Source organism: Nicotiana tabacum, chromosome 10, assembly GCF_000715075.1.
Source record: "Nicotiana tabacum cultivar K326 chromosome 10, ASM71507v2, whole genome shotgun sequence".
NCBI classification, from domain to species: Eukaryota; Viridiplantae; Streptophyta; class Magnoliopsida; order Solanales; family Solanaceae; genus Nicotiana; species Nicotiana tabacum.
The window spans coordinates 2442288-2463870 of NC_134089.1; positions in this window are offsets into that span (position 1 = coordinate 2442288).

A 21583-nucleotide genomic window follows, 5' to 3' on the forward strand; every position below is an offset into this window, starting at 1 on the left:
GGAGGTCTGTAGCTCATTTAAGCTTGAAATGGCGAAAGTCAAATTTTTGGAGTTTTGGACCGATAGTGGAATTTTTTATTTTGGGGTCGGATTCTGATTTCAGAAGTTGGAATAGGTCTGTATGTTTGAATATGACTTGTGTGCAAAGTTTGGGGTCAATTGGACGTGGTTTGATAGGTTTCGGCATCGATTGTCAAATTTGGAAAATTCTAAGTTCTTTAAGTTTGAATCGGAGGATGATTTGTGATTTTAGTATTGTTTGATGTGGTTTGAAGGCTCGACTAGTTCGTATAGCGTTTTATGATTGGTTGCTATGTTTGGTTGAGGTCCCGGGGCCTCGGGTGAGTTTCGGGTGCTTAGCAGATGAAACTTTGGACTTGAGCATAATCTGAAGTTGCTGGTTCTGGTGTTTTCGCACCTGCGGTGGAAAGTCCGCAGGTGCGGCCATGCAGAAGCAAGGAGGAGGTTGCAGGTGCGTTCTTAGTCATAAGGGCCAATGGCCGCAGATGCGATGCGGGAGACGCAGAAGCGGAGCCGCATCTGCGATAATGTGATCACAAAAGTGGACTTTGGGGAGGAAGCAAGGTTCCGCGGAAGCGGACGTCTGAGCGCAAAAGTGCATCCACAGATGCGAATATTTGTGCGCAGGAGAGGAGTCTAAAGAGTTAATGAATTTCTGCAGGGGCGGAGCTCTAGCCGCAGAAGCGGTTAGTGGACCGCAGGTGCGGTTTAACTAGCAGAAAAAAGGGAAAAATGGAGGGTTTGATTCATTTCTCCATTTTTGGACTTGGAAGCTCGGAAATTAGCGATTCTTTGAGGGATTTTCAGAGAGAGATTTGGGGTAACGATTCCTTACTCGATTTTGGTTATATTTCATTAATCTACTATTGTTTTCTTCATTTATTTAAGGAATTTGAGTGAGAAAGTTGGAAAAATAGGGGAAAAGTTCCCCAACCAAATTTTTGAGTTTTGAGTGGGATTCAGACATCGGATTTGGATAATTTTGGTACGAGTGAACTCTTGAGTGAATGGGTGTTCATATTTGGTAACTTTTACTCGATTCTGAGACGTGGGCCCGGGGAGGCATTTTGGGGCGAATTTCCAATTTCTTGTTTTAAGCTTTGATTTCGGTAGCTAGATTAGTTCCTAGTAGTTGTATTCATGTTGTGTAATTGATTTTGGCTAGATTTGGGACACTCCGAACCGGATATTCATGGGAAAGGCGTTGTGACTGATTGATTGAGCTTGATTCGAGGTAAATGGCTTGCCTAACCTTGTGTGGGGGAACTCCCCTTAGGATTTGGTACTGTTTTTGATATATGAGCGACGTGTACGTGAGGTGACGAGTGCGTACACATGATATTGTTGCAAAACTCTGTTTTCATTTTGTAAAACACCTGTCTTCCTTAACTGAGCTGCACTAGCATATGTAATTATCCTGTTTAGTTTAGAACAACATGTCTACGTGTCTTAATTGCTTATGTGAACTCTGTGCAGCATGCTTAGTGAATTTTCTGCTTCTTCCTTGACTTGTACTTAGTCTAAATCGTAAGAATTCGTGATGTAGTTGTATTTCTATTGTTTGCGCTGCATATTTACTTTGGGACTACGGAACGGTATTTCTTTAGATCCCCTGTTCTGCATATTTACTTTCGGACTACGGAACGGTATTCCAATAGATCCCCATGTTCTGCATATTTACTTTGGGACTACGGAACGGTATTCCGGTAGATCCCCCTACACATTTACGTTTGGGACTACGGGACGGTATCCTTGGAGATCCCCTGTTGTTATCACTGTGTTTTGAGCTGTTGTCTTTCATTGATTCTATTCCTGTTAGATTTCCGTATTTATTTTTACTATGATATTTCATTCTGTCTTATTTCATTATATTTATACCAGTAGGGCCCTGACCTGATCTCGTCACTACTCGACCAAGGTTAGGCTTGGAACTTATTGGGTACCGCTGTGGTGTACTCATGTTCCCCTCTATCCCCCTATATTCATTTTTCCTTCCTTATGTAGAAATTATGTATATAATAGTTAAGACTTCTCAGTAGCTTGTGACTTGCGGGTTTCCGGGTTTTGGGAAAATGTTTTTCGTACTTTTCAGAGGTGATAATTGTATATGCCGAGTGGCATTCAGTTGCTTATTAGATATTTGTTATTGTTAGTAGTTCATGCTTTTGTTTCATTTCCGCAAAGTGTTAGGCTTACCTAGTCATAGAGACTAGGTGTCGTCACGACGGTTCACGGAGGAAGAAATTGGGTCGTGATAAGTTGGTATCAGAGCTCTAGGTTCATAGGAGTCGTGAGCACAAGCCGGTTTATTAGAGTCTCACGGATCAGTATGGAGATGTCTGTACTTATCTTCGGGGAGCTATGGAACTGTTAGGAACAATCATACTTCTTTTGATTCCTTGTCGTGCGAGTTATTGGCATCAAATTCTAAACTTCTGTATTCTATGCTCTCACAGATGGTGAGGACACGTGCAGGCAGATCTGATGACGAGGCACTCGCGCCCCCTGCTAGAGCCGCGAGAGGCCGGGGCCGGGGTAGAGGCCAAGGATGTCCACGTGGTGCAGCCAGAGCACCCGCACGAGCTGCTACAGAGGAGCCTCTAGTAGCTCCAGTTGAGGAGCAGGTACCGGAGGCGCCTGCTGTTACCTCCGGACTTCAGGAGACCTTAGCACAGTTCCTGAGCATGTTTGGTACATTGGTTCAGGCGGGGTTGATTCCGGTTGTACCAGCTACTTCACAGACTAGGGAAGGGACCCAGACTCCCGCCGCCCACACTACAGAGCAGCGAGTTCACGTTGGTCAGGTTCCAGGTGTCATGGCGACACAGCCTGTGGTCTCATTTTAGCAGGTGGTAGGGATCACTCGCCGGGTAAAGGACATGTGGGTCTAGGAAAGAGAGTACAGGGAGGCGAGGAGACCTCATAAACCTAGGAGATCTACTAGTCCTTATTTTGGAGGCAGGGTATGACATGGTAGAGGTTTTGTGGGTCAACCAGTTCAGTTTGCGTTTCAGGCTTCGCACAGTGTTTCAGGTGTTCATGGGTCTCAGGGTACCCGTACCGCATAGTTCCCGCAGCCACGTTAGCAGCGAGGTTGTTTTGAGTATGGCGGCACTCTCCATGTGGTGAGGATTTGCCGCAGACTTAGGAGGGGTGAACCTCCACAGACTTCTCAGGAACTACGTGCCCAGCCGGGTTCTCAGGCCATGATTTCAGCACCATCTGCTACCCCACTTGCTCAGCCAGCTCGAGGTGGAGGTCGGGGAGCTAGAGGTCACCCTAGAGGGGGAGGCTGGACCAGATACTATGCCCTTCCTGCCCGTATTGAGGCCGTCGCTTATGATTCTGTCATTACAGGTATTGTTCTAGTCTGTCATAGAGATGCGTCGGTATTATTTGACCCAGGTTCTATGTATTCATATGTGTCCTTTTATTTTGCCCCACATTTGGGCATATTTAGGGATTCTTTGAGTTTCCCTGTTTATGTGTCTACTCCTGTGGGAGATTCTCTTGTTGTGGACCGCGTGTATCGGTCATGTTTGATTGCTCTGAGTGTTTTGAGACCAGAGCCGAATTATTATTCCTCAGCATGGTAGATTTTCATGCTATCTTGGGCATGGACTGGTTGTCACCCCATTATGCTATTCTTGATTGTCACGCTAAGACAGTGACGCTGGCTATGCCAGGCTTACCGCGATTAAAGTGGAGGGGTACCTTAGATTACACCCCCAGCAGAGTTATTTCATTTCTTAAAGCTTAGCGAATGGTTGATAAGGGGTGTGATGCGTATGTAGCCTATGTGAGAGATGTCAGTATTGATACCCCAATAGTTGAGTCAGTCCCAGTAGTGAGGGATTTCCCTGATGTGTTTCCAACTGATCTTCCGGGCATGCCTCCCTACAGAGACATTGATTTTGGCATTGATTTATTGCCGGGCACTCAGCCCATCTCTATTTCTCCTTATCGTATGTCCCCTCCTGAGTTAAAGAAGTTGAAGGAACAACTATAGGAATTGCTTGATAAGGGCTTCGTTCGGCCCATTGTGTCACCTTGGGGTGCTCCTGTCTTGTTTGTGAAGAAAAAGGATGGTTCTATGCGTATGTGTATTGATTATCGCCAGTTGAACAAAGTCACAGTGAAGAACATGTATCTCTTACCTCGTATTGATGACCTATTTGATCAACTATAGGGTGCCAAGGTATTTTCCAAGATTGACTTGCGTTCAAGTTATCATCAGTTGAAGATTCGGGAGCCAGATATTCGGAAAACTACTTTCAAGAATCGGTATGGCCATTACGAGTTCCTTGTGATGTCATTTGGGCTGACCAATGCCCCAGTAGCCTTTATGCACTTGATGCATAGTGTGTTCCGACCCTATATTGATTCTTTCGTCATTGTATTCATTGATGACATTCTAGTGTATTCCCGGACTCGGGAGGATCATGAGCAGCACCTGAGGATAATGCTTCAGACTTTGAGAGAAAAGAAGTTATATGCAAAGTTCTAAAAATGTGAGTTCGGGTTAGATTTCGTATCATTCTTGGGTCATATTGTGTCGAGTGAGGGGATCAAGGTGGATCCGAAGAAGGTGGAAGCAGTGCAGAGTTGGCCTAGACCATTATCAGCAACAGAGATCCGGAGCTTCCTTGGTTTGGCGGGGTATTACCGTCGGTTTGTTGAGGGATTTTCTTCTATTGCAGCACCTATGACCAGGCTGACCCAGAAGAGTGCTCCGTCCAGGTGGACAGAGGAGTGCGAGGAGAACTTTCAGAAGCTCAAGACAGCTTTGACTACAACCCCAGTATTGGTATTACCTTCAGGTTCGGGGTCTTATACAGTTTATTATGATGCGTCGTGAGTTGCCTAGGCGCGATGTTGATGCAGGACCGTAGGGTGATTGCCTACACATCTAGACAGCTGAAGATGTATGAAAAGAACTATCTTGTCCACGATCTTGAGCTAGCAGCTGTTGTTCATGCCTTGAAGATTTGGAGGCACTATTTGTACGGTGTCCCTTGTGAGATCTATACTGATCACCGGAGTTTGCAGCCTCTGTTCAAGCAGAAGGATCTTAATTTGCATCAGAGGAGATGGTTAGAGATGCTTAAGGATTATGACACTACCATTTTGTACCATTCCGGGAAGGCCAATGTGGTGGCCGATGCTTTGAGTCGTGGGGCAGAGAGTTTGGGGAGTTTAGCATATCTACCAGTAGCTGAAAGGCCTATGGCATTAGATTTTCAGGCCTTAGCCAGCCAGTTTGTGAGATTGGATATTTCTGAGCCGAGTCGAGTATTGGCTTGTGAGGTCTCTCAGTCTTCTCTTTATGATCGTATCAAGGAGCATCAGTATGATGACCCCCATCTACTTGTCCTTAAGGACACGGTCCAGCACGGTAATGCTAAGGAGGTCACTATTGGGGAAGATGGTGCATTGAGGATGCAAGGCAGGTTATGTGTGCCCAATGTGGACGGTTTGCGTGAGTTAATTCTCCAGGAGGCTCACAGAACCTGAGGCAGCATTATTGGTGGAGGAGTATGAAGAAGGACATAGTAAAGTATGTGGCTAGATGTCTAAATTGCCAGCAGGTGAAGTATGAGCATCAACGATCAGGTGGGTTGCTTCAGAAGATAGATATTCCGGAGTGGAAATGGGAGCAGATCACTATGGACTTCGTTGTTGGACTCCCACAGACTCAGCAGAAATTTGATGCAGTTTGGATGATTGTTGACAGGCTGACCAAGTCAGCTCATTTCATTCCTGTGATGACTACCTATTCTTTCGAGCAACTGGCTCGAATTTATATTCGTGAGATTGTCAGACTTCATGGCATACCGGTATCTATCATCTCTCACCGGGGCACGCAGTTTACATCATGGTTCTAGAGAGCCGTACAGTAGGAGTTGGGTACTCATGTGGAGTTGAGTACAACTTTTCACCCTCAGATGGACTGGCAGTCCGAGCGCACTATTCAGATTCTTGAGGATATGCTCCATGCGTATGTGATGGAGTTTGGAGGTTCTTGGGATCAGTTCTTGCCACTCGCGGAGTTTACCTACAACAACAGTTATCAGTCCAACATTCAGATGGCACCATATGAGGCTCTGTATGGTAGGCGATGTTGGTCCCCAGTGGGCTAGGTCGAGCCGGGCGAGGCCAAATTATTGGGTACGGACTTGGTTCAGGATGCCTTAGAGAAGGTTAAGGTGATTCAGGATAGACTTCGTACAGCCCAGTCCAGGCAGAAGAGTTATGCGGACCGGAAGTTTTGCGATGTTGCATTCATGGCTGGAGAGTGGGTCTTGCTTCGGGTTTCGGCTATGAAGGGCGTTATGAGGTTCGGAAAGAGGGGCAAGCTGAGCCCAAGGCTTATTGGACCCTTTGAGGTGTTGCGATGAGTTGGGGAGGTTGCTTATGAGCTTGTCTTACCTCCCAGCCTAGCAGGAGTTCATCCAGTATTTCATGTTTCGATGCTCCGGAGGTATCACGACGATCCATCTCATGTGTTGGATTTCAGCTCAGTTCAGTTGGACAAGGATCTATTCTATGTTGAAAAGCCAGTGACTATTTTGGATAGGCAGGTTTAGAAGCTGAGGTCAAAGAACATTGCATCAGTGAAGGTTCAGTGGCTGGGCCAGCCGGTTGAGGAGGCGACTTGGGAGACCGAGCGGGATATGCGCAACCATTATCCTCATCTTTTCACAGCTTCAGGTATGTCTCTATACTCGTTCAAGGACAAATAATTGTTTTAAGAGAGGGAGGATGTGACGACCCAGCCGGTCATCTTGAGAGTTATTGCCCCGATCCCCTATTAACTACTTTCCCCGTATCTATTTCTGCTATTGTGACTTGCCGGGAGATTTCGTTTTGGTTTTTGGAGTGTTTTGGGACACTTAGTCCCTAAACGGAAAGCTTAAATTTTAGAATTTGGACCGTAGCTGGAACTATGCGAAGACGACTCCGTAATGAAGTGCCGTCAATTCTGTTAGCTCCGTTGGGTGATATTGGGCTTAAGAACGTGTCCGAATTGTGTTTTGGAGGTCTGTAGCTCATTTAGGCTAAAAATGGCAAAAGTCGAATTTTTAGAGTTTTGGACAGGTAGTGAAATTTTTGATATCGGGGTCAGATTCCGATTTCAGAAGTGGGAATAGGTCCTTAGGGTTGAATATGTATTGTGTGCAAAGTTTGGGGTCAATCGGACGTGGTTTGATAGGTTTCGGCATCGGTTGTCGAATTTGGAAAATTCTAAGTTCTGTAAGTTTGAATCGGAGAATGATTCGTGATTTTAGCATTGTTTGATGTGGTTTGAAGGCTCGACTAAGTTAGTATGGTGTTTTAGTATTGGTTGGTATGTTTAGTTGAGGTCCCGGGAGCCTCGGGTGAGTTTCTGGTGCTTAACGGATGAAAATTTAGACTTGATCATAATCTGAAGTTGCTGGTTCTGGTGTTTTCGTACCTGCGGTGGAAAGTTCGCAGGTGCGGTTACGCAGAAGTGAGGAGGAGGTCGCAGGTGCATTCTTAGTCATGAGCACCAATGGCCGCAGATGCAACGTGGGAGCCGCAGAAGCGGAGCCGCATCGACGGTAATGTGATCGCAGAAGCGGACTTTAGGGAGGAAGCAAGGTCCCACAGAAGCGCATCCGCAGATGCGGATATTTGTGCGTAGAAGTGGAGTCTTAAGAGTTAATGAATTTCCACAGGTGCGGATCTCTAGACGCAGAAACGGTTAGTGGACCGCAGGTGCGGTTTAACTGGCAGAAAAAGGGGGAAAATCGAGGGTTTGATTCATTTCTCCATTTTTGGACTTGGGAGATCAGAAATTGGCGATTCTTTAAGGGATTTTCATAGAGAGCTTTGGGATAACGATTCCTTACTCGATTTTGGTTATATTTCATTAATCTACTGTTGTTTTCTTTATTTATTTAAGGAATTTGAGTGAGAAAGTTGGAAAAATAGGGGAAAAGTTCCCCAACCGAATTTTTGAGTTTTGAGTGGGATTCAGACATCGGATTTGGATAATTTTGGTACGAGTGAACTCTTGAGTGAATGAGTGTTCATATTTGGTAACTTTTACTCGATTCCGAGACGTGGGCCCGGGGAGGCATTTTGGGGCGAATTTCCAATTTCTTGTTTTAAGCTTTGATTTCGGTAGCTAGATTAGTTCCTAGTAGTTGTATTCATGTTGTGTAATTGATTTTGGCTAGATTTGGGACACTCCGAACCATATATTCATGAGAAAGGCGTTATGACTGATTGATTGAGCTTGATTCGAGGTAAATGGCTTGCCTAACCTTGTGTGGAGGAACTCCCCTTAGGATTTGGTACTGTTTTTGATATATGAGCGACGTGTACGTGAGGTGACGAGTGCGTACACATGATATTGTTGCAAAACTCCATTTTCATTTTGTAAAACACCTGTCTTCCTTAACTGAGCTACACTAGCATATATAATTATCATGTTTAGTTTAGAACAACATGTCTACGTGTCTTAATTGCTTATGTGAACTCTGTGCAGCATGCTTAGTGAATTTTCTGCTTCTTCCTTGACTTGTACTTAGTCTAAATCGTAAGAATTCGTGATGTAGTTGTATTTCTATTGTTTGCGCTGCATATTTACTTTGGGACTACGGAACGGTATTTCTGTAGATCCCCCGTTCTGCATATTTACTTTCGGACTACGGAACGGTATTCCAATAGATCCCCATGTTCTGCATATTTACTTTGGGACTACGGAACAGTATTCCGGTAGATCCCCCCTGCACATTTACGTTTGGGACTACGGGACGGTATCCTTGGAGATCCCCTGTTGTTAACACTGTGTTCTGAGCTGTTGTCTTTCATTGATTCTATTCCTGTTAGATTTCCGTATTTATTTTTACTATGATATTTCATTCTGTCTTATTTCATTATATTTATACCAGTAGGGCCCTGACCTGATCTCGTCACTACTCGACCAAGGTTAGGCTTGGAACTTATTGGGTACCGTTGTGGTGTACTCACGCCCTTTCCTGCACATGTTTTTCGTGTGCAGATCTAGGTTCATCTTACCAGCCTCATCACTAGTTGCAGTTGTTGTTGCTTATTGGAGACTTCAAGGTACATCTGCCCGCCCGTAGATCCTCGGAGTCCCCCTCTATCCCCCTATATTCATTTTTCCTTCCTTATGTAAAAATTATGTATATAACAGTTAAGACTTCTCATTAGCTTGTGACTTGCGGGTTTCCGGGTTTTGGGAAAATGTTTTTCGTACTTTTCAGAGGTGATAATTGTATATGCCGAGTGGCATTCAGTTGCTTATTAGATATTTGTTACTGTTAATAATTAATGTTCATGCTTTTGTTTCATTTTCGCAAAGTGTTAGGCTTACCTAGTCGTAGAGACTAGGTGCCGTCACGACGGTTCACAGAGGGAGAAATTGGGTCGTGACACCAAAACCTCGTAGGCATGGTTACATCTGATGACAACAGCTCCAGTATTCCTCCAAGCCCAAAACTCGATCCGTTTACTATCCGGAATCCACCTGATGCCCTCGGGACCTCAACCAATTTTACGAACACGTCCCAAAATGAAATACGAACCTAGTCGAAGCCTCAAACCATGCCAAACAACATCGAAATGATGAATCGCGCTTCGAATTAAACTTACAAATTTCCAAATCAATCCGGAATGACTTCAAATTTTACACACAAGTCCTAAATGACATTACAGACTTATTTCAACTTCCGAAAATCGGAATCCGACCCCGATATCAAAAAGTCCACTCCCGGTCAATCTTTGCAAAAACCTTTAAATTTTTAACTTTCGCCAAATTACCCCGAGATGACCTACGAACCTCCAAATCCACATCCGGACGCGCTTCTTAGACCAGAATCACCATACAGAGATATTCCCAGGCTCGAAATCTCAAACGGACATCAATAACATTGAAATACACTTCAACCCAAATTCATGAAATTATTTCAAAGTACCAACTTTCCACAATAGGCGCCGAAACGCTCCCTGGTCAACCAAAACCCAATCCGGACAGCGCCCTAGTCCAAAATCATCATACGAACCTATTGGAATCTTCAAATCCCGATTTCGAGGCCTTTTACTCAGAATTCAAACCTTAGTCAATCCCTCCAACATAAATCTTCTGAAATTAGAACTTTTCTTCCCAAATCATCTCCGAACTTTCCGAAATTCAATTCCGATCATACGTGCAAGTCATAACACCTGAGGTGAAGCTACTCATGGCCCCAAACTATCGAACGACGCGCTAGGTCTCAAAACGACCAGTCGGGTCGTTACAGATTCAAAGAACAATTTTTTTGTATATATGGGGTATTAAAAATTCATAATCTATGGCTGGAGATATCGATAAACTTAAAATGGAGTCATACTGAAATAAAGTTTTTCCGGCTAAAGAATCATTTAAATTTTTAGATATCCGATTAAAGTGAATTTTAAATTAAGGATAATATCTTCACTTGCATCATTATAAAGATAATAATTATTGAAATATATATAAAGTTTTAGAAATCGGAATTTCAAAATAGAAATATTTTTTGAAAGATAATATCATACCAAATAAGAGTTCAAGTCATAGTAAAAGAGTCACGTCGTAACCAAAGAATCGTTTATATTGTGTCAACCTTTGTGCTTTACAATAAATATGAGTTATTATTTCGCTTTCTGGCTATTTTTAGGTTCCAATGACACCAATGAGAATAATACAAAAATAAAATTATCACAACGAGATTTGAGAAAATGTTAGTCGTTTTTTATGTAGTGTTTCTTAATTAATATCTAACGATTATCTATAATTATTTAAAAGGCTTAAATTGTAAGGTTATTTATATATAATTCAAATACACAGATATTTAACATGGTTAATGTCAAATATCAAAATGGAATCATACTGGAATAAAAATATTTCACTGGCTAAGGAATTTTTTAAATTTTTAGTGTCAAGACCCAATTTCACCTGTAGGTCGTGATGGCACCCAACACTACAATTAGGCAAGCCAACCAGTAATTTAAAATAACCAAGAGAATAAGCAACTCTTAATTCAACCAATGTATGTGTCAAGACCCGGTGTCACAAGTGTATGATCATCTAGTAGGTTATACAAAAATTCAAATACTGTCTGAAATGAAAATAGACAGAATAAAAAAAAAATACAAGAAGAGGCATTGGTAGCTGAAGGATGGCTCAGAAAGGCAGCTCACCACTACGCCCCTGGATAACGAGGATGTACGATGATATGTCCTCCATTAGTATCTGTCTCAGATCCTGCACAAAAAGTGCAGCAAGTGTAGCATGAGTACGTAAACAACGTGTACCCAGTAAGTATCAAGCCTAATCTCGAAGTGGTAGAGACAAGATGGCTGACTTTGACACTCACTAAGGGTCAACAATAATAAATGGAATAAATTATAATTATTCAAATCAGCATGATTCACAGAATTAATAATAATTTTATTCAATTAGTATAAATAATAAAAATCCTTCAAATGCAACAATTTCCAATCTATTAATTGAATCCTTCAATTTCAAAAATAATTCCAATTTATCAAATAACTTTACAAGATGCAATTCAATTTCAATAAATTTTCAACTTATCAAATAGCTTTACAAGCTGCAATAAACTATCCAAGTATCGTGTAATTATTATTATTATTAAGCACAATTTCTGCCGAGGTCATTCGGCCCGATCCAGAGTGTCGTGTAAACTGCCGAGGGACGTGTGACACGATCCATAGATGCATCTATCCTGCCGAGTTCGACCCGCTCCACAAGAAAGGAGGATATTTTCTTATGTACCTCTGGAATGAGAGTATATTTATTATAAGATAAATTCAGGAAGAAGAACAATTTCTCTTAACAATTAATCAATTTAAACAGAAAATTTAAGCATATGAGATTTTCATCCTTTAATATCTTTCCTAACAATTCACAATATATATATATATATATATATATATATATATATATATATATATATATATATATATATCATATCAAATAATATTAATTAAACAAAGAATACAATTTACACAAGTAATTCATGCTTTGAGTCCTAAACTATTCGGACTTTAACATTTACTAGTAGCTATGCACGGACTCTCATCACCTCGTGCGTATGTTTTCCCCACAATTAGCAACAATTATTTAATTTAATCACCTATGGAGTAATTTTCCCCTCACAAGATTAGACAAGAGACTTACCTCGTCTTGCTCCAATTTAGTCCACTAGTAGGCCTTTTCCTCGATTATCCAACTTCGATTGGCTCGAATCTAACCAAAAATAATTCTATACAATCACTAAAATTTATAGGAATCAATTCTATAAGGAAATACTATATTTTCAATAAAAATCCCGAAATTAATTAAAAATCCGTTCGTGGGGCCCACATCTCGGAATCCGATGAAAGTTATGAAATCCAACAACCCATTCAATTACGAGTCCACCCATACCAGTTTCACTCAAATCCGACTCCGAATCGATACCGAAATCTCAAAGAAATTCATTTCTAAATATTTCCCAAATTTCAATCTCAAAACACTAATTAAACGGTGAAAACAATGATATATTTGTGTATATAGACCAAATCCGAGTTAGAATAACTTACACCAATGTCTTTCCTTGAAAATCTATCCAAAATCGCCTCTGCTCAAGCTCCAATTTATTAAAAATGGAGAATGGGACGAATGCCTTCTTTTTATAAAACTGCCCAGACAGCCTTCGGAACTGGTCCTCGATCGTGGCTTCGATCACAGGCTCGAGTATGGACCTCGGTCATGGACTCGATCATGGCATCGAGGCTGGGCCTTCGATCAGGGCATCGAGGCTGGGCCTTCGATCAGGGCATCGAGGCTGGGCCTTCCATCAGGGCATCGAGCATGTGCCTTCGATCAAGGCATCGAGCATGGGTCTCGATCCTGGCCCTCGAGCCTTGCCTTCGATCATGTCCTCGAGTTGGAACTTCGATCATGGCTTCGATATCAAGCTCGATCCTGAGCCTCGTCAACCCTGGGCTTGATACATGAGCTTGATATCTAGACTCGATATCTGGGCTCGATCACAGCCTAGAATATCCAACAGAAGAGGAAAAGTTGCAGCAGCCTTTAAGTCCCTTTAAGTCCAACTTTTGATCTGTTAACTATTCGAAACTCACCCGAGGCTCTCGGGACCTCAACCAAATATACCAACAAGTCCTAAAATATCATACGAACTTATTTGAAACCTCAAATCACCTAAAACGACGCTAAAACAATGAATTACACTCTAATTCAAGCTTAATGAAACTTAGAATTTCCAACTTTCACATTCGATGTCGAAACCTATCAAATCAACTCCAATTGATGTCAAATTTTGCACACAAGTCATAAATAACATAACGAAGCTATGAAAATTTTCGAACCTGGATTCCGACTCCGATATCAAAAAGTCAACTCCCCGATCAAACTTCCAAACTTAAATTCTTATTTTTAGCCATTTCAAGCCTAATTTTACTACGAACTTCCAAATAAAATTCCGATCATGCTCCTAAGTCCAAAATCACCATACGGAACTGTTGGAATCATCAAAATTCTATTCCGGGGTCATTTGCACATAATTCAACACCCGGTCACTATTTGAACTTAAACTTTTAATTTTTTATCAAAATTCCATATCTCGGGTTAGGGACCTCGAAATTTGATTTTGGGCATACGCCCAAGTCCCCAATCACGATATGGACCTACCGGAACTGTCAAAATACTGATTCGAGTCCGTTTGCTTAAAATATTGATCATAGTCAACTCAATTGAGTTTTAAAGCTCTAATTCACATTTTAATCCATTTTTCACATAAAAACTTTTCGAAAATTTTTACGAACTGCGCACGCAAGTCAAGGAATGATAAATAGTGCTTTTCGAGGTCTTAGAACACATAATTAATTATTAAATTTAAAGATGACATTTTGGGTCATCACATTCTCCACCTCTTAAATAAACGTTCGTCCTCGAACGGGTTTAGAATTATACCGGAAGTGCTGAATAAGTGTGGATATCTGCTCCGCATGTTTTCCTCGGCCACCCAAGTCGGTTCCTCGACTGATTGGCCCCTCCACTAGACCTTTACTGCAAAATCCTCTTGGAACTCAACTGGCTAACATGTTTATCAACAATGGAAACCGGCTCCTCTTCATAACCCAAGCTATTATCTAGCTGAACTGTGCTGAAGTCTAACACATGTGATAGGTCGGCATGATACTTCCGTAGCATAGATACATGGAAAACCGGATGAACTCCCGATAGGCTGGGAGGCAATGCAAGCTCATAAGCAACCTCCCCAACTCGTCTCAACACCTCAAATGGGCCTATAAACCTTGGGTTCAACTTGCCCTTCTTCCCGAATCTCATGATTCCCTTCATTAGTGAAACCTTCAAGAGAACTTTTTCACCCATCATAAATGATAAATCTCGCGCTTTCTGATCTGCGTAACTTTTCTGTCTGGACTATGCTGTATGAAGTCGCTCCTGAATCAACTTTACCTTTTCCAAGGGATCTTTCACTAAATCAGTACCATATAATTTAGCCTCACTGGGCTCAAACCATCCGATGGGCGAACGGCATCGCCGACCATATAAAGCCTCAAATGGAGGCATCTCGATGCTGGATTGGTAACTGTTATTATAAGAGAACTCGGTCAAAGGCAAGAAACGATCCCATTGGCCTCTAAAGTCAATCACACATGCCCTGAGCATATCCTCCAAAATTTGAATTGTCCGCTCTGACTGCCCGTTGGCCTGCGGATGAAAGGTTGTGCTGAGCTCTACATGGGTCCCCAATTCACTTTGTACTGCTCTCCAGAAATGTGAAGTAAATTGAGGGCCTCTATCTGATATGATAGAAATTGGCACACCATGCAACCGAACTATCTCCTGAATATAAATCTAGGCCAACCTTTCTGAAGTATACTTGGTCACAACAGGAATAAAATGTGCCGACTTGGTCAACCTGTCAATAATGACCCAAACTGCATCAAACTTCCGCAAGGTCCGCGGCAACCCAACTACAAAGTCCATAGTGATGCGTTCCCATTTCCACTCTGGTATAGTCATCTGCTGAAGTAGGCCACCTGGCCTCTGGTGTTCGTATTTAACTTGCTGGCAATTCAAACACCTAGCTACATACTCAACTATGTCATTTTTCATTCGTCACCACCAATAATGCTGCATCAGGTCACAATACATCTTCGTAGCACCTGGATGAATAGAATACCGAGAGTTGTGTGCTTCCTCTAGGATCTTTTTCCTCAGTCCATCCACATTAGGAACACATAGACGATCTTGGAGTCGCAGAACACCATCCGCTCCAATAGTAACTTCCTTGGCACTACCCCGTAGTACTGTTTCTTGAAGAACCATTAAGAGTGGATCATCATACTGGCGAGCCTTGATCTGTTCAAATAGTGAACACTGAGCTACGACACATGCAAGAACTCGGTTGGGCTCTGAAATATCCAGCCGCACAAGTCTGTTGGCCAAGGACTGAATATCTGAAGCTATCAGCCTCTCCTCTGCTGAAATGAAAGCCAAACTACCCATACTCTCCGCCTTTCTACTCAAGGCATCTGCAACCACATTTTCTTTGCCCGGATGATACAAAATAGTAATATCATAATCTTTTAGTAACTCAAGCCATCTACGTTGTCTCAGATTTAGGTCCCTATGCTTGAACAAATGCTGCAAACTGCGATGATCAGTGTAAACTTCACAAGACATCCCATAAAGATAATGCCTCCAAATCTTAAGAGCGTGATCAATCGCAGCCAATTCCAAATCATGTACTGGATAATTCTTCTCGTGTGGCTTTAGCTGACGTGAAGCATATGCAATAACTCACCCTTCCTGCATCAATACACAACCCAAACCAACGTGGGAAGCGTCACTATACACTGTATACACCCCCTAACCGGAAGGAAACACTAACACTGGTGTTGTAGTCAATGCTGTCTTGAGCTTCTAAAAGCTCACCTCACAATCATTAGACCATTGGAACGGAGCACCCTTTTGGGTTAATTTGGTCAAAGGTGCTGCAATAGATGAAAAGCCCTCCACGAACCGACGATAATAACCTGCTAAACCTATGAAACTCCTGATCTCAGTCGCCGAAGTAGGACGATTCCAATTCTGAACTACCTCAATCCTTTTAGGATCAACCTCAATGCCCTCGCCCGATACAATATGCCCCAAAAATGCTACAGACTCTAGCCAAAACTCACATTTAGAGAACTTAGCATATAACTTTTGTTCCCGCGGCGTCTGAAGCACTACTCTCATATGCTGCTCATGCTCTTCCTTACAGCGCGAGTAGATCAAGATGTCATTAATGAAGACAATGACAAACGAATCAATATATGGCCTGAATACCCTGTTCATCAAATCTATAAATGCTGCCAGGGTGTTAGTTAAACCGAAGGACATCACCAGAAACTCATAATGACCATATCTAGTCTGAAAAGCAGTCTTCGGAACATCCGAATCCCGAATCTTCAACTGATGGTACCCCGACCTCAAGTCAATCTTAGAGAACACCCTAGCACCCTGCAACTGGTCAAATAGATCATCAATACGTGGCAATGGGTACTTGTTCTTAATAGTGACTTTGTTCAATTGGCGATAATCAATACACATCTGCATTGTTCCATCCTTCTTCTTCACAAATTATACTGGTGCACCCCAAGGCGATACACTCGGTATAACGAACCCTTTGGCTAGTAACTCCTCAAGCTGTTCTTTCAATTCTTTCAATTATTTTAGAGCCATGCGATACGGTGGGATAGATATAAGCTGGGTATCTGGAGCCAAGTCAATACAGAAATCAATATCACGATCAGGTGGCATACCTGGAAGATCTGAAGGAAATACATCGGAGAACTACCAAACTACAGACACTAAATCAATAGTTGGAGTCTCTGCAGTAGTATCCCGAACATAGGTTAGATAAGCCAAACAACCCTTTTCAACCATGTGTTGAGCCTTTATAAAAGGAATAACTCAATTAAATGAACTATCAGACGAACCCTTCCACTCCAGCTTAGGCAATGCAGGAATAGCCAAGGTAACTGTCTTGGCATGACAATCTAGAATAGCATGATATGTTGATAACCAATCCATGCCCAGAATAATTTCAAAGTCGGTCATCTCAAGCAATAGGAGATCTGCTCTAGTTTCATAACCACAAAATATAATAATACAGGACCGGTAGATCCGGTTCACAATAACAGAATCGCCCACAGGAGTGGACACATAAACAGGAGTACTCAAGGACTCACGAGAAACATCCAGGATTGGAGAAAATAGAGATGACATATATGAATACATAGATCCTGGATAAAATAATACCGAGGCATCTTTTCCGCAAACAGAATTAATATTTGTAATCACAGCATCTGAGGCCTCTGCATCTAGTCTGGCCGGAAAAGCATAGAACCGAGCTGGAGCGCCAACTGGCTGGCCTCCGCCTGGCCGACCTCCACCTCTAGGACGGCCCCTACCCACATGTCCTCTACATCTTGGTAGTCGGACTACTGGTGGAGCAACTGGTGCGGTAATCATAGGCTGCTGACCCTACTGCACTGATCTACCCCACAGTCTGGGGCAGAATCTTCGTATGTGACTGGGATCCCCGCACTCGTAACAACTTTTCGGTGCGATAAGCTGCTGACTAGAAGTCTGGCCCTGGTGACCTGAATACCCATTAGAAGAACTCTGAATAGCTGGTGGGCGATAAGAACTCTTTGGTATAACACTAAGATAGGGTCGCACTAGAGCACCTCGAGGAGGCGGTGGTGCTAGATATGGGGGCCTGCTGGACTGCCCTCTCACGAACTGACCTTTGCCCCCAGACGGAGCACCTATGAACTCTCCAGAATACCTAAATCGCTTATCTCTAGTAACCTGCTCTCAGCTACGCTGACGTACACCCTCAATCCTCCAGGCTATCTCCACGACTAGCTCATAAGAAGTGCCCATCTCAACCTCTCGAGCCATAGTGGCTTGAATGCCAGTATGTAAACCCACAACAAACCTCTGCACTCTCTCCGCCTCATTAGGAAGTATCATTAAGTGCATGGCGAGATAACTCAGAAAACCTAGGCCTCATAATCGGTCACTGATACCTGACCCTGCTGGAGCTGCTCAAACTGAAACCTCAACTCTTCCTTCTGAGGGGGTGGAATATACCTGTCCAAGAAGATACGGGTGAACCTGTCCCAAGTAATTAGAGGAGAATCTGCTGATCTTCCAAGAACATCAGACTGCCACCATCTACGGGCTCTGCCCACTAGCTGAAAAGTAGCAAAGTCTACCCCATGAGACTCTAATATCCTCATGTTGTATAGTCTATCCTTGCACCGATCAATGAAATCCTGGGAATCCTCATGTCGCTCACCCCCAAAGACAGGAGGATGTAGTCTAGTCCATCTGTCCAATAGTTTCTGCGGATCAGCGGCTATAACTGGCTTGGGCTCAGGTGTAGCTGCTGCCACTGGCTGGGCTCCACTCATGGGTAGTGCACCCTGGGTCTGATATATAATATCTGTCTGTCCATGAGCCTATACGGTAGGGGTATGTGCTCCCTTGCCCGCCTGAGATGTGGCTGGGTCTGCCGGAAATAAACCGTCCTGAGTCATATTGTCCATGAACCGCAGCATACGACACATGACATCCTGAAATCCCGGTGCAGATGTGAAATCCACCGGAGCTGGATCTGCCACAGGCACCTCACCCTGTTCCTCAATAATGGGATTCTCTACTGGACCCACTGGCGGCATAACTGGAACAGTCCTGGGACGTCCTCGCCCTCTACCATGGGCTGGAGCCCTCCCTCGGCCTTTGCCTCGGCCTCTAGCAACTGGGGGAGTAGATCTTCCCTGGTCTGGAATCTCATTAGAGCGTGTTCTCACAATCTGTGAGGGAATAAGAGAAGGATATTTAGTACTACATCAATTGCACGATGGAATATGAAGAAAGGTAGTTTCCTAACACCCTATAGCCTCTCGAAGATAAGTACATATGTCTCCGTAATGATCCGCAAGACTCTATTAGGTCTACTCAAAACTTGTGAGACCTACGTGAACCTAGTGCTCTGATACCATGTTGTCAAGACCCAATTTCATATGTAGGTCGTGATGGCGCCCAACACTACAGCTAGGCAAGCCAACCAGTAATTTAAAATAACCAAGAGAATAAGCAACTCTTAATTCAACCAATGTGTGTGCCAAGACCTAGTGTCACAAGTGTATGAGCATCTAGTAGGTTATACAAAAAATTCAAATACTATCTGAAATGAAAGTAGACATAATAAAAAAAATACAAGAAGAGGCATTGGTAGCTGCAGGATGGCTCAGAAAGGCAGCTCACCACTACGCCCCTGGATAACGAGGATGTGCGATGATAGGTCCTCCACTAGTATCTGTCTCAGATCCAGCACAAAAAGTATAGCAAGTGTAGCATGAGTACGTAAACAACGTGTACCCAGTAAGTATCAAGCCTAATCTCGAAGTGGTAGAGACGAGATGACCGACTTTGACACTCACTAAGGATCAACAATAATAAATGGAATAAATTATAATTATTCAAATCAGCATGATTCATAGAGTTAACAATAATTTTATTCAATTAGTAGAAATAATAAAAATCCTTCAAATACAACAATTACCAATCTATTAATTGAATCCTTCAATTTCAATAAAATTTCCAATTTATCAAATAGCTTAACAAGCTGCAATTCAATTTCAATAAATTTCCAAACTTATTAAATAGTTTTACAAGCTGCAATAAACTGTCCAAGTATCGTGTAATTATTATTATTATTAAGCACGATTTCTGTCGAGGTCGTTCGGCCCGATCCAGAGTGTCGTGTACACTGCCGAGGGACGTGCGGCACGATCTATAGATGCATCTATCCTGCCGAGGCGTTCGGCCCGCTCCACAAGAAATGAGGACATTTTCTTATGTACCTCCAGAATGAGAGTATATTTATTATAAGATAAATTCAGGAGGAAGAGCAACTTCTCTCAACAATTAATTAATTTAAACAGAAAATTTAAGCATATGAGATTTTTATCCTTTAATATCTTCCCTAACAATTCACAATATATATATATATATATATATATATATATATATATATATATATATATATATATATATATATATATATATATATATATATATATATATTAAACAAAGAATATAATTTACACAAGTAATTCATGCTTTGAGTCCTAAACTACCCGAACTTTAGCATTTAATAGTAGCACGGACTCTCGTCACCTCGGGTGTATGTAACCCCCACAATTACCAACAATTATTTAATTTAATCACCTATGGGGTAATTTTCCCCTCACAAGATTAGACAAGAAACTTACCTCGTTTTGCTCCAATTTAATCCACTAGTAGGCCTTTTCCTCGATTATCCAACTTCGATTGGCTCGAATCTAACCAAAAATAATTCGATACAATCACTAAAATTTATAGGAATCAATACTATAATGGAATACTACATTTTCAATAAAAATCCCGAAATTATTTAAAAATTCGTCCGTGGAGCCCACATCTCGAAATCCGGTGAAAGTTACGAAATCCGACAACCCATTCAATTACGAGTCCACCCATACCAGTTTCACTCAAATCCAACTCCGAATCGATACTGAAATCTCAAACAATATCTGTTTCTAAAAAGTTCCCAAATTCCAATCTCAAAATACTAATTAAACGGTGAAAACAATGATATATTTGTTTATATAGACCAAATCCAAGTTAGAATCACTTACCCCAATGTCTTTCCTTGAAAATCTATCCAAAATCGGCTCTACTCAAGCTCCAATTTGTTAAAAATGGCGAATGGGACGAATGCCCTCTTTTTATAAAACTGCCCTGACAGCCTTCAAAACTGGTCCTCGAACTGGGCCTCGATCGTGGCTTCGATCAGAGGCTCGAGCCTAAACCTTGGTCATGGCCTCGATCATTTCATGGAGGTTGGGCCTTCGATTAGGGCATCGGGGTTGGGCCTTCGATCAGGGCATCGAGCATGTGCCTTCGATCAGGGCATCGAGCATGGGTCTCGATCCTAGCCCTTGAGCCTTGCCTTCGATCATGTCCTCGAACTGGACCTTTGATCGTGGCTTCGATCTCAAGCTCGAACCTGAGCCTCGTCAACCCTGGGCTCGATACCTGGGCTCGATATCTGGGCTCGATATCTGCCCAGAATATCCAACAGAAGAGGAAAAATTGCAGCAGCTTTTAAGTCCAACTTTTGATCCGTTAACCATCCGAAACTCACCCGAGGCCCTCGGGACCTCAACCAAATATACTAACAAGTCCTAAAATATCATACGAACTTATTTGAAACCTCAAATCACCTAAAACGATGCTAAAGCCACGAATTACACTCCAATTCAAGCTTAATGAAGCTTAGAATTTCCAACTTCTACATTCGATGTTGAAACCTATCAAATCAACTCCGATTGATCTCAAATTTTGCACACAAGTCATAAATGACATAACGGATCTATGAAAATTTTC